This window comes from Labeo rohita, chromosome 6 (assembly GCF_022985175.1).
Source record: "Labeo rohita strain BAU-BD-2019 chromosome 6, IGBB_LRoh.1.0, whole genome shotgun sequence".
Taxonomy (NCBI): Eukaryota; Metazoa; Chordata; class Actinopteri; order Cypriniformes; family Cyprinidae; genus Labeo; species Labeo rohita.
The window spans coordinates 26,541,066-26,553,745 of NC_066874.1; positions in this window are offsets into that span (position 1 = coordinate 26,541,066).

The following is a 12,680-nucleotide window of genomic DNA, read 5'->3' on the forward strand; positions in this document are numbered from 1 at the left end:
TCCTTCCAAGTTTCAAGTCTCTACGACTTACGGTTTGGTCTGCACGATCAGGTTTACGTGAAGATTGCTGATCTTTGGGCATTCTAACATTTACAAGAGGGTTTCAGCGCTAAGAGCTTGAACCCCATATTTTATTATTTAAAAAAAAAAAAAAAAAATTACAAAAAGTAATCTCCAGCTATTTGTTTCTAATTTTCCACCTGGAATGCTTTCTTTTTTCCATGTCTGACACTTGGACTCTGCTGACTGTTAAGCAAATGTGTTCCAAATGTTTGGATGACCATCTGTCAGCAAAGTCCAACAGAAATGCTTAATGTTGGCTTCATGTTTTGACCTTGTTTCCTCTTTATTTGCAGAAGGCCTGGAATGGCTTAAGGGAGTTCCAGTCCTACCAGATTTTCTGCTCTTACACGAACGATTCTCCTCTTTATCTGAGCCTTTGCAGTCCTCAGTATTTTTGTAATCCATCATTGTATTCTCGCTTGTCTTCTTGCACCTTAGTGGGCCAGATGTCAGCAACACCACGCTCATTACTGCAGAGCGCATCAAATTACCTTTGGCCTTCAGATGAGTCCAGACCATTAAAGAGGAGATACAGAGGGGCCGGTGAGGCTGAATGTGGGGGTCTGGGGTTTTGTACCCGCTGCACGTGCGGCTCGAGTCCTCAGAGGCAGCAGGACTGAGTGTGGAAACCGTGCGGGGGGCCTCATTATCTCCAGCCAAAGCTTCTTCTTGCACATAGAGCGGGAGCTGCATGGGGTCTCTGACCAGCCTTGAGATGGCCCTCAGAAAATACACAACACAGAGTGCAGGGCTGAAACAATGATAAAAGAGGAAGCAATTATTTTAGCACTTTAAATAAAGCCGTAATTCATTGTGTTTAGGATTAGGATTTAATTTGTACATAATAGCCTATGTTGTTTTGGGATGTGTGTGCTTTGTGTATGGTTATGGCATAATAGAGACTATCTGGATGTGTAAATTATTCTGTTTAGTCATTTTAATTTTTATATTTAATTATAAAAGTATGTCATCGGCTGGGTGCCAGATTCATTGGACCATTTCCTTAGTTCCCCAACCAACAGCTCAGAATGAAAGTCAGAAAAACCCACAAAAATCTCCATTTAATAAGTAGCCTATACTCTACAAATGTTTACATTCGCTTGTGATTTCCAGGAGACCGCAAGTTTATTTTGCTGAAAATGATCCTACCACAATGTGTAATTATAATTATCAGCACGATGTAACTACATTAACCACCAGCTTCCTGTAATAATTTCCATCGGAAAAAAGTGTAAAATTACCAAAAACAAACCCTAGTCTGTTTTAAGTATACACATTTCAAATACACTGATTTTTGGACACGAATTTCTGTACATTTACGGTGTTTAACAGATCTGAATTTGAATTTTTTTACGTTAGGTATGCAGGTGTATTGTATACATTCTCAACATACTACATCCGCCATGTTGGCATTGACGCGAATCTCATTTGACCTATGCAGTAACAACAACCACGAAATCACTCTTAAATAATTTACAAGTACAATTTAGCCACCATTACTAATTTTAGGAACATAGCGTCTCCAACTAGTGTCCTTATGGAATAGCAAAGTGCTCACATAAGCGGATGCAGAACTTCATCAGTCAGGTATCAGTCATCTCTCTGGTGAAAAAACCAGCATATGCTGGTAGGTATGTTTTGATGCTGGAATGCTGGTTAGGTAGGTTCTGATGCTGGTTTAAGCTGGTCCTTTGCTGGTTTTTGCTGGTCATGTTGCTGGTCAAGGACCAGCATGAACCAGCAAAGGACCAGCTTAAACCAGCATCAAAACCTACCTAACCAGCATTCCAGCATCAGAACATACCTACCAGCATATGCTGGATTTTTCACCAGGGTTGTCGTTTATATACATTTTTGGATATAATTTTTATGTCCTGCTTTTTACATAATTTGTTGCAGGGAAGTAGGCTAAAGGCACTTTTTTTTCATCTAAGCTAACATTTTTTTCTAAACATTTGCATTTAACTGCACGTTGAAATTTGGATGATCTTTGCCGTGACAACGGACAGAAAAGCAAAGTCGATTCTTAGCTTTAGGTTTTGAAAGTTTTTTTTATATGTCGTAGATTTATGTAGCAGTTAAGAATTGTTAAAATAACCAAATATAGATTGTTCAATGTAGTGTGGTCCGATAATAATTAATTAATTACTTTTCCTTTTGTTGGCATAATATTCATTCAAATGGTCAATATTGTTTATTATGTGATATACTCATAATACTCATATCACTTCGTATCGTGTTCTGTTTTATTTTTTTCCAAATTCGTTTTTTCTTTGTTAATTTTTTTTTAATTTTTAATTTTTCGAGACTAGAGAAAACTTTAATAGTTAGATTAAAAAATGTAACTAGTTTCCAGTTTCTTTAAATTTTAATAATCAAAAGCATCTCTAATTAATTGATTTTATAAAAAGTCATTTAATATTATTATTTATTTAGTTAGGTTTTATTTTATTAGGTTGTGTTTTATAAATTATGATGAATATTTTTTTCTGGTAAATGTTTTAATAAAAATTGTATTAGTAGTAGCAGTTGTACTATCATTGCATTAAGTATTTCTGTCACAATTTCATCAAGTTAAACTTTTCTTTTGACAGGTTGCTGATAAGACCTTTATGTTTTTGATTGTTTATGATATGACAATAGTTTTTCTCAAAAGAAACAGTAAAATGCTCATGAAGTGACTCTCAGAGCAGTTCTAAAGATTATGTTTCAGTATGGTAAACAATACCATGCGTCTTCTTCACTGATTCTGACAGAGACTCGTATTTAAATAGTATTTTTGCAGCTTAATATTCACAGACTCTCATTTTGATTTAAATGTACTGACCTAGTTTTCATTTATTCATCCAAAATTTGGCAAATTCCGTGACATTCCGCATTATAGAGAAAATTCCATTTTTTATGACTGGATTCCGTCCTTATTTTCCAACGCAAAACAACTTTATCTGAAGTATTTGTATTAATAGCGGTGGCCTTTTGCCCCATGGGTAAAAGTACCCCTTCGCCACCTCATGCCATTGCATGATTTGTAAAACAAATCAGTTTGCTTTTATTATTTCTTTTCCCCATAAAATAAAAACAATAAATTGTTTTCTGCAGTCATACACTATGTAGTGAAAAGCTATGGCACGTTGTATACTTTGCATATCCGGATAGAAGGTAGGTTTCAGGGAGGTTTCGTATTCACCTAATTTATCTTTGTAGGAGTATCGGTAAATAAAATATTGTTTAAAGTAGGATCAGTTAAACATCTCACCATGGCTTATCGCTTAGTTGTTTTTCAGTGCTCGTATCTGCAAAATTTCACTTTTTTCTGACATTTGATTTGAAGAGGGCCTGTAATTCAAATCGTTACACAAAATCCATTTGGTTGTATGGTTGGAGAGGCTTCAAAAACTGTGGACTGTGATTAAGAAATGAATCAAGTCTATGGCCAATTGGCAAGCAGCATTCTGCTGTGCTACATAACTTATAGCTTATTTCTTTTGAACATATTTATTGTCTTTTTCCAGTTGTCATCAGCTGGTTTTATTGCAGCCATCATGAGGACTTGTAATAGTTTCTGACTCCCTCATAAATCAGAATATTTGCAGTTATTGCCCCAGCTTTGTTCCCGCGGTCCATTTTCCACAACTGTCAGCTTCATTTAGGCGTAAATACAGCAGTTTGTATTGGCAATGTAATGTAGGACTGCTTATTTGGAATATGCTGATACATTTTTGCCTCAGATGTATGTACGTCTCATTTCTGAGTTTATTAATGAAACGCTTTGACTCAATACGTCACTGTCAGACAAGGTGCAAACGCCAGGCAGCGATGGTTCAGTAATTTGTTTGTTAAACGATTCTGTGACGAGCAAATCATTTTTACTGTTGACACCTCTGTCCTTTTCCCAACCGCATGCTGCGTTTATTTCCACATTCATTCTCGGGTTCTTTGTCATAAAGACAGCCAGTGTCAGTATTCACATTTGTCTCATCAGGCAAGTGTAGTGTCGTCCCACAGTTCAAGACTGATAAATGCTAACAAACCTAAGTAACTTTCTTTGTGCATGCTGGCTGTTAACATCGGCCTTTCAGCAAGTGAAGCATGTCTTTAACCTTGTTTAGCCTTTTGGAATCAAGTGTAATCTTCTCTGACAGGAGATTAATGGCACCGTCTCTCTAGTTTTTACTAGCACCATCAGGGAGGTGCGAGAGGCAAAAATGAAGGGGAGGAAAGGAGAGAATGAAGGTCTGCAGTCTGTCATCATGCCATACTGGGATGAGTTTGGGTGAAAGGGCTCCGCAAAAACATTATGATAGATGTATGGATTTTGCACTCTTTTGTTCTCCCCCCTCTATCTGTTTGCTCTCAGTAATCTGTCATTCTGTCATTTACTGGGGGTAGAGATGTCTGTCCCGCTGGCCTACAGAGATATATAGGGAAATTAAAAGGTTGTTCACTTTGTTGGACATTTAATCCTTATTTTATCCAGTTGCCCCATTGTTCTCAGATTCTTCCCTCTTAACTCTCTCGTTTTAAAGGTTTATATATTTAATTCAATTTAACTTCTTCAGTTCCCCAAACCATCAGCTCAAACATAGAACGGAACTCAGTAATTGTACAGAAAACCTCTATTTAACAGACAAATGTTTACAGTGTCCTGTCTGTGGTTTATGAGCAGCCACAAGTTTGTTTTGCTGAAAATTATCCTACCAACATCCTAAAACATTTTAAACCACTCTAAGCTGGTCAGTCTAGTCTCCTGGCAAGTTTTAGAAGCATTTGTGGTGGTGCTAAAGAGATGAGACTATATTAAACCAACTAAGACCAGCAAACCAGTTTAGCCTGGTTAAAGATAGCTTTTTTCAGCTGGGAAAAACACACATCATGTTCTCACGCTGTGAAAAATACATTGTGGAGCAAAGAGGAAACTGACAACGTACCGACAGACAAAACAGAGCAGGTTACTTTTGGTATGAAACAAAGTCTGGGCTTTTTAAATTTTGTCATTTTTTAAGAAATTCAAACAATAAATACCATTTTGTGGCTCTTTAGTGTCATGACAGATCGCTGTAGCACCACATATGTGAATTAATCAATTCAGCATGTGAATTGATCATCACTTCCTACTAGTTATAGCACAAAATAAACATGAATGAACATCAATATTTTGTTTTAACTGCGGAAAGATGTCAGTACACAGAATTTAAAACAAGTTCAAGTCCAACAATGTTAGTCTACTCTCCTGTCTGCTTTGCAAGAAGTTAGATAAAATGGCAAATTTGGCATTATGATTGGTCAAATCATCTGTCAATCAAACTCCTAGCGAAGGGTGAATAATATCAGCAATATATTACTATATCTACTCGCAATTCTGACTTTTTTTCTAGAAATTCTGAGTTTGTATTTTGCAATTCTGCAATTTTTCCTTTGAATTGTGAGATATAAATTCGCAATTGCGTGTTATAAAGGTCCAATTCTGAGGGGGAAAAGACTGGTATGTAATCAGAATTTAGAGTTTATATTTCACTATTCTGACTTAACTCGCAATTGTGTGTTATAAAAAAAGAACTGCGAGATATAAACTTGCAATTCTGAGAAAAAAAGTCACAATTGTGAATTTGTATTTTGCAATCCTGACTTTCTTTCTCAGACTTGCAAGTTTAAATCTCAGAATTCTGAGTTTTTTTCTTGCAGTTACAAGTTTATATCACACAAAACTGATTTTAAAACTTGCAACTGCAAGTTTATATCACGCAATTCTGAGAAAAAAAGGTCAGAACGACAAGTTTTTACCTCGCAATGACTTCATTTCTCGGATTTGTGAGATTATATCTTACTATTATGATTTTATAACTCAGAATTCTGAGATTTAAACAATTGCGAGTTAAAAGTTAAATCCTGAGGGGGGGGGGAAAAGGCTGGTTGTGAGTTTATATCTCACAATTCTGACTTAACTCGCAATTGCGTGTTATAAAGTCAGAACTGCAAGATATAAACTCACAAATCTGAAAAAAAAAGTCACAATTTTGAGATATAAACTCACATTTCTGAGAAAAAAAGTCAAAAATGTGAGTTTATATCTTGTAATCCTGACTTTATTTCTCAAAATTGCGACTATTTTTCAGAATTGCAAGATATAATTGCGACTTTTTTTCTCAGGCTGGCGAGATTAAATCTCAGAATTATGAGGGGTTTTTTTGCAGTTGCAAGTTTATATCGAACAATTCTGTGAAAAAAAAGAATTGTGTGTTTGTATCATGCAATTATGAGGAAAAAAGTCAGAATTGTGAGATAAAAAGTTGCAATTACATTTTTTAATTTTTAATTCAGTGGCAGAAATGGTCTTCCATATAGTCACACCCAAAAGAGTACCAAATGTTTCATTGTTCAAAAGTAACAAAAATGTCTTTAAAGTCAAACGCTGATATTTAGGCTATTTCTTGGTAATATGCAAAATTATAAATTCAACATAGGCTGGAAAAATTGATGAGGGCATGTTCATGTTGGCACTGACCTAATTCCACATTCTTCTAGTAATCATATAGCAACAAGTTAAAAAACAATCAGAAGCCCTTCTGATTTCTTCTGAGAATTGCATAGCACAACCCTGGCATCACACTGGCGAGTTGTGCAAGCACCATTCATACTTGTTCAGGAAATGTAAAAACATCTAGTAAGCTGTTAGATGGAAGCCACCCCATGCACATTAGCTTAAATGTATTAGTTTGTATATGACTCTGTGGGAGGAAAGAGGTGGTAATGCCCTGGAGGTTAAGCCCAGATGGTAGCATTTCTTCCACAGCCCCAAACAGCTGCTCAATCGCTTTGCAATTCTGCGGTGCGACGACTGACTAATGGCACAGCCCCATCAGTGTATATGCACACGTGAGAGTGCGTATGTGAGACTGAATGATGGCTGGGACCTGGGGGGGACCCCACTGTTGCATTTAAAGGTAATACCTAACCGCGCCGGGCCTCTAAATGTGCAGCAAATCAAGGTAGTGTTGAAAAGGGCTTACAACACTCGCCCACTAAACTAAAGCTACGTCCCGTAATTAGCTTCAGACCATTGCCTAAACTTTACATATCAGAAATCAGACCGCAGCATGCTTGAACATAGACTGGTTAAACGTTCAGTCCCTAGTGGTCAGCTTTAAAGGAAATGGACTGCATGGCCTTAACCTTCCCAGTGGAGAAGTTTTAGGGATATCTGGTTAGGTACTGTTAGGATCAGGGAGGATATTCAGAGTTTAATACAATGTAGGCTTAACTGACAGCATTTATTGCATAATGTTGCTTGTTATCATTAATTTCAAAATGTCCCTCCTTTTCTTAAAAAAAATAAAGCAAAACTCAAAGTTACGGTAAGGCACTTTTTTTTATTGAGGCAGTTTTGCCTCAATAAACTCTATTTTGCTGCTTGTTAATAGTTAGTAAGGTAGTTGTTAAGTTTAGGTATTGAGTAGGATTAGGGATGTAGAATATGGTCATACAGAATATGTGCTTTATAAGTACTAATAAACAGCCAATATGCTAGCAATATGCTAATAATTAGCTGACAGTGTAAATTGGTCCCTATACTAAAGTGTTACCATTTATTTTACTGACAAAAAGCAAATATTTTGATAACAATTTTATATTTAACTTTTATATTTAATGCATTAATTTGAATATTTAGTTAAATTATTAATTAGGGGTCGACCGATATGTGTTTTTCAGGCCCGGTGTCGATACCGATTATTACAGATCAAGTAGACCAATATTTTGAACTGATATATAAGTATGGTGTAAAAATGAAAATTAATGTCAAAATTAAGAATAACAAGAGCTCTGTCAAAAACTTTCTTTAAAACGCTTTTAAATGATTTTATCAGCAAATCGGTTCTGAAAATGACCAATACCGATAACCATAAAAATGCTTAATATCGGTGCCGATAATTGTCCTGGACAATAATCGGTCGACCCCTGTTATAAATGTATTTAAACAAAGTGCTTTAAACCCATGCATATTATTACAAAATATTAGTATGTGCATGTAAAAAAATGGACATTTTCAATATCTTCAAAATATCTTTAAAAGTATATTTTTATTAAACAAAGTAAAAGTTCTCTCTAAAATTGTGCATTATTTGTGCAGAAAATGATTTTTACTGTTAATTTAGGGTTTGAGCAATTATGTTACACTCTAAAAAATGCTGGGTTAAAAACAACCCAGCACTGGGTGAAATATGGATAAAACCAGGAATTGGGTTAAATGTTTAACCCAACCTTCTCGGTAGTTTTATTTAACTCAACTGTTGTTTAAGAATTACTACATGGCTGGCTTAAAATGAACCCAAAATAGGTTGTAAATCAGACACATAATTACTAGAGGCAGCAGCAATAATCAAAAGGTAAACATTAATAATCAATTTCTAAAAAAATCTAAAAAATGTATTATTTAATTATTATTTATTTATTTAACTTATCAATAAATGTTCATTTATTTATCATATTAATAAATGTTCATTTCCAACCTATTTTGTTCATTTTAAGCAAGAAATATTGGCATTTTTAAGCAATAGTTGAGTTAAATTAAACTCGAAAGCTGTGTTAAACATTTAACTAAACGGCCAGGTCAAAACAACCGAATTGCTGGGTTTGTCCATATTTCACCCAGCACTGGGTTGTTTTTAACCTAGCATTTTTTCGAGTGTACACACAAAAAATTCTATATTTTTGACATTTGTGGACTGACCTCATTCATTTTCATTGTCAGTGCCTCATTGTAACCCAGATTTCTTTATTTTAAGAAGTAAGCACAAATCTGTTGTTGTGTGTGTGTGTATGTGTGTGTGTAATCAACATGGTCACAAGTGCTGTTGATTGAAACCAGGAATATTCCTTTAATAGTCCTTTAATTGTGTTTTGTGTTATATTTTAGGGGGCTGTGTGAAATCAGAAATTGAATCTACTGGTGAATGTGGTTTCATCAAGTTTAGTTTTAGTTTTCCTAAGACTTAACATTTTTATCATTAAACAAAAATATATAGGGGTTTAATGATATTTTTCTGTGTTGGTTCATTTTTTCATTTTTCTTGGCAGAGGAGAAAGAGAACCATTTTAGCTTCAATATTATGATCATACTATTTTATTACTTCACCGTAATGAATATTTTTCTGCTGGTGTGAACATGATATAGTTTTTCTAACCTTTTATACAGAACGCCTCGAGCTGGAACATCTCATCCTTTCTCTCCATCCTCATTCTACTTTGTGTTGACAAAACCTTTTTTTCTAGCAATGAATATCAAACAATGAGCCTTAATAGGTTTGCCTTCAAAACGGTTCATTGGCATGAATGAATAATATTTTACAATATTATTTTATTGACTTTGTGTGGACTTTTATATTTAATGTGTTATTTTAGTTTTTCAGGTAAATTATAAACATAAAGACTTAAAGTGCGTTAAACCCATGCTTATTATTAAATAATATCGTAGTTAAGCTTGTGGTATGTGTATATAAAAATGTGATACTACAATTTTCTGTGTCTTTTAGTTTAAAAAGTTAATTTTAAAAATGTATATATTTTTAAGTATTTGTTCTCAGATGTCGTTCTCAGATTTGTTCTCAGAACAGTACTTACTGCAAAAAAAAACAACAACAAAAAAAAATTATAATATTAGAAATTTGGAAAGCTGTAGCTTTAGTTTTGTGATAAAAATAAATAAATAAGTAAAAAATTGTGCCATATGCACAAAAAATGCTTCAGTTTTTTTTTTTTTTTTTTTTTGTTCTGGCGGATTTGTTCCCTAACCTGTATTCTTCCTAGAGGTCAAAAGTTCAGAGGTTTTTCATTACACGTTTACATTAACAAGACGTCACTCCAACCTCCCAGACTTTTACGTTTTGGTTTCATGTTTGTACAAACACATTAGTATTTCTTAAATGTCTTTGAAGGTGCAGTGAATTACAGTCCTGGCCGTAAATTGGCATTATTCCTTGGGATTACAAGTTCAAAGTTCAACTTTCTTTATGTGCACTGACATTGAAAGACTTCAGTACAGCCTCCCGCTCCCTTAAATTCTGTTTTGTAGTGGGAAAAGTGCATTAGATAGCTGATATGAATGTATTAAATATCTTCGCTGAAATATCTCAGGTTTGGCGTATCACAGTCTTTTAAATTCTCTAAGTCAAACAAAATTAGAGGTTGACATGCTATGCAACGTGTTCATGATGTCATGCAAAAATAAATTATTAAACTGCTATGAGATCTACAGTTAAAGCATGTTTACTCTCTTTAAGTACGCATGTTCTCATCTCATATTTCTTATTTTTTTAATTGTTGTCATAGTGAGAAGCCGTTAAAAGCCTATTATAGCATCTCAGCTTCTCTCCTGGGGTTGAAAGGCCAACATGCAATTTTAGCATAAGAATGCAGAGCCTTATGCATGCCATTAGAGCGGTGTACAGTAACCATTACCCTCCATTTTAGATGACAGCAGTGAAAGACCCCTATAGAGAGGATTCAGAGACCACCGTGTTTACCGTCATTAGGCTTCGTAACCGCACTTGCTTATGTATTTATAAAATACCAAACAGCCTGAGGGCTAAACATGTGAACTATTCTAGAATGGAGTTCCCCGTGTAAGCGATCTAGACACACAAGGCCACTTTGATTATGAGCTTTTCTTGGTAGGAGATAATCTGTTATTTTGGTCATCTTATATCTTAATAGCGCTCGGTTCCTTTGCTTTACAGTGCTTGAGTTCTCCCTTATCCCTGCAGGATCTGTTTGTACTTTTTTCTTAATGGACTCCGCTCTCAAATGCATTTAACATGCAGGCAGTCGATTGTTTATGTAAAGTTTGGTGTCAGGTTGCACTTGTCAGACGCATTGTGAGTCCACCTAGGCCCAAGGAAAGCATACACTTTACATCCTCCCCAGTTTAGACAAAAAAACACAGAGATGGCTTGCTAATTTTGGGGGAAGCATGTCTTCGCTGCCATAGAAAGAAATGCAATGGTTGCCACTCATGCATTAGGTCAGTGTCCCAGAGTTCAAAGGAGGTCATTGGGTTCTCTTGGCCATCAGCGTCTTTTTTGGAAACGTGCATTTTTTAGATATCTAACATGTGCAATCGTTTATTTTCTGGAATGGAACAGGTAGTTGGTTTCTTTATTGTTTATAAAAGACATTTAATCTTTCTTCAACACTTATAAGCCATCTATTTTAATAAAAAGAAGCCATGTTTTTTGATTATCATCATGTTCCTCTTTCATGTGCCGTGTCTTTCATGTCATCCATCTGCAATTTACTGCTGTCAGGCTTTACTATGCAAAAAAACTGGCAGTTGTTTAGAAAATCACACTATTAATCATTGTAAATGGGGCATGATAACGGCAATTAAAGGCACACGAAACAACGCCCTTGCTAGGGCTTTCTTTTAGCTTGCAGATACTTTTTGCAATCTGTGCCAACTTTACAAAGCCTTGCTGAAAGGACATATTGTAAACCACAAGATAGACATGAGTCCATGAGACTTTTGTTTGCGGGAATTATTTCACCTGAAAGGAATTGTGCCGGAATAACAGCCCCTGGGCTTTGAGGAGGAAGAGAGAATAGGCTCTTTACAACTGGAAACTGATGTTGCTTTTCTTTTGTACACAAAAAAGCTCTTTTGCAAAGGGATGGTGGATTGTTTTCAGTGTATTTCCGGTGTACTGTTGCTATAGTAACATAACAGCAATAGTAAGGCAAAAAAGCTTTTTGAAAACTGAAGGAGAACACTGCAAATCTGCAAAATGTTAATTATTTTACCAAAATAAGAGGGATCATACACAATGCATGTTATTTTTTTTAAGTGTTGACCTGAATAAGACATTTCACATAAGAGATGTTTACATATAGTCCACAAGAGAAAATAACAGTTGAATTTATAAAAATTACCCTTTTCAAAAGTTTACATACACTTGATTCTTAATACTGTGTTGTTACCTGAATGACCCACAGATGTTTTTTTGTTTAGTGATAGTTGTTCATGTGTTCCTTGTTTGTCCTAAACAGTTAAACTGCCTGCTGTTTTTCAGAAAAATCCTTCAGGTCCCACAAATGCTTTGGTTTTTCAGCATTTTTGTGTATTTGAACCCTTTCCAACAATGATTGTATGATGTTGAGATCCATCTTTTCACATTGAGAACAACTGAGGGACTCATATGCAACTATTACAGAAGATTCAAACACTCACTGATGCTTTAGAAGGAAAAACGATGCATTTAGAGCCAGGGGTGAAAACTTTTGAACAGAATGAAGATGTGTACACTTTTCTCATTTTGCCTAAATATCTTTTTTTTTTTTTTTCATTTAATGCTGCCCTTCAGAAGCTACAGAAGATACTTACATGTTTCCCAGAAGACAAAATAAGTTAAATTTACCGTGATCTTTAAATTCAAAAAGTTTTCACCCCCCCCAGCTCTTATCACGTTTTCCTTCTTAAGATAGATAGATGAATGTTTTAACATAGAATAGTATAAGCTTTCTGCAGTAATATTCATAATTCATTCATGAGTCTCACTCTATAACTACCATCTCATCTCATTAGGTAAACACAACTAAATGAATGACACCTCGCATTATGACCTGTTTGA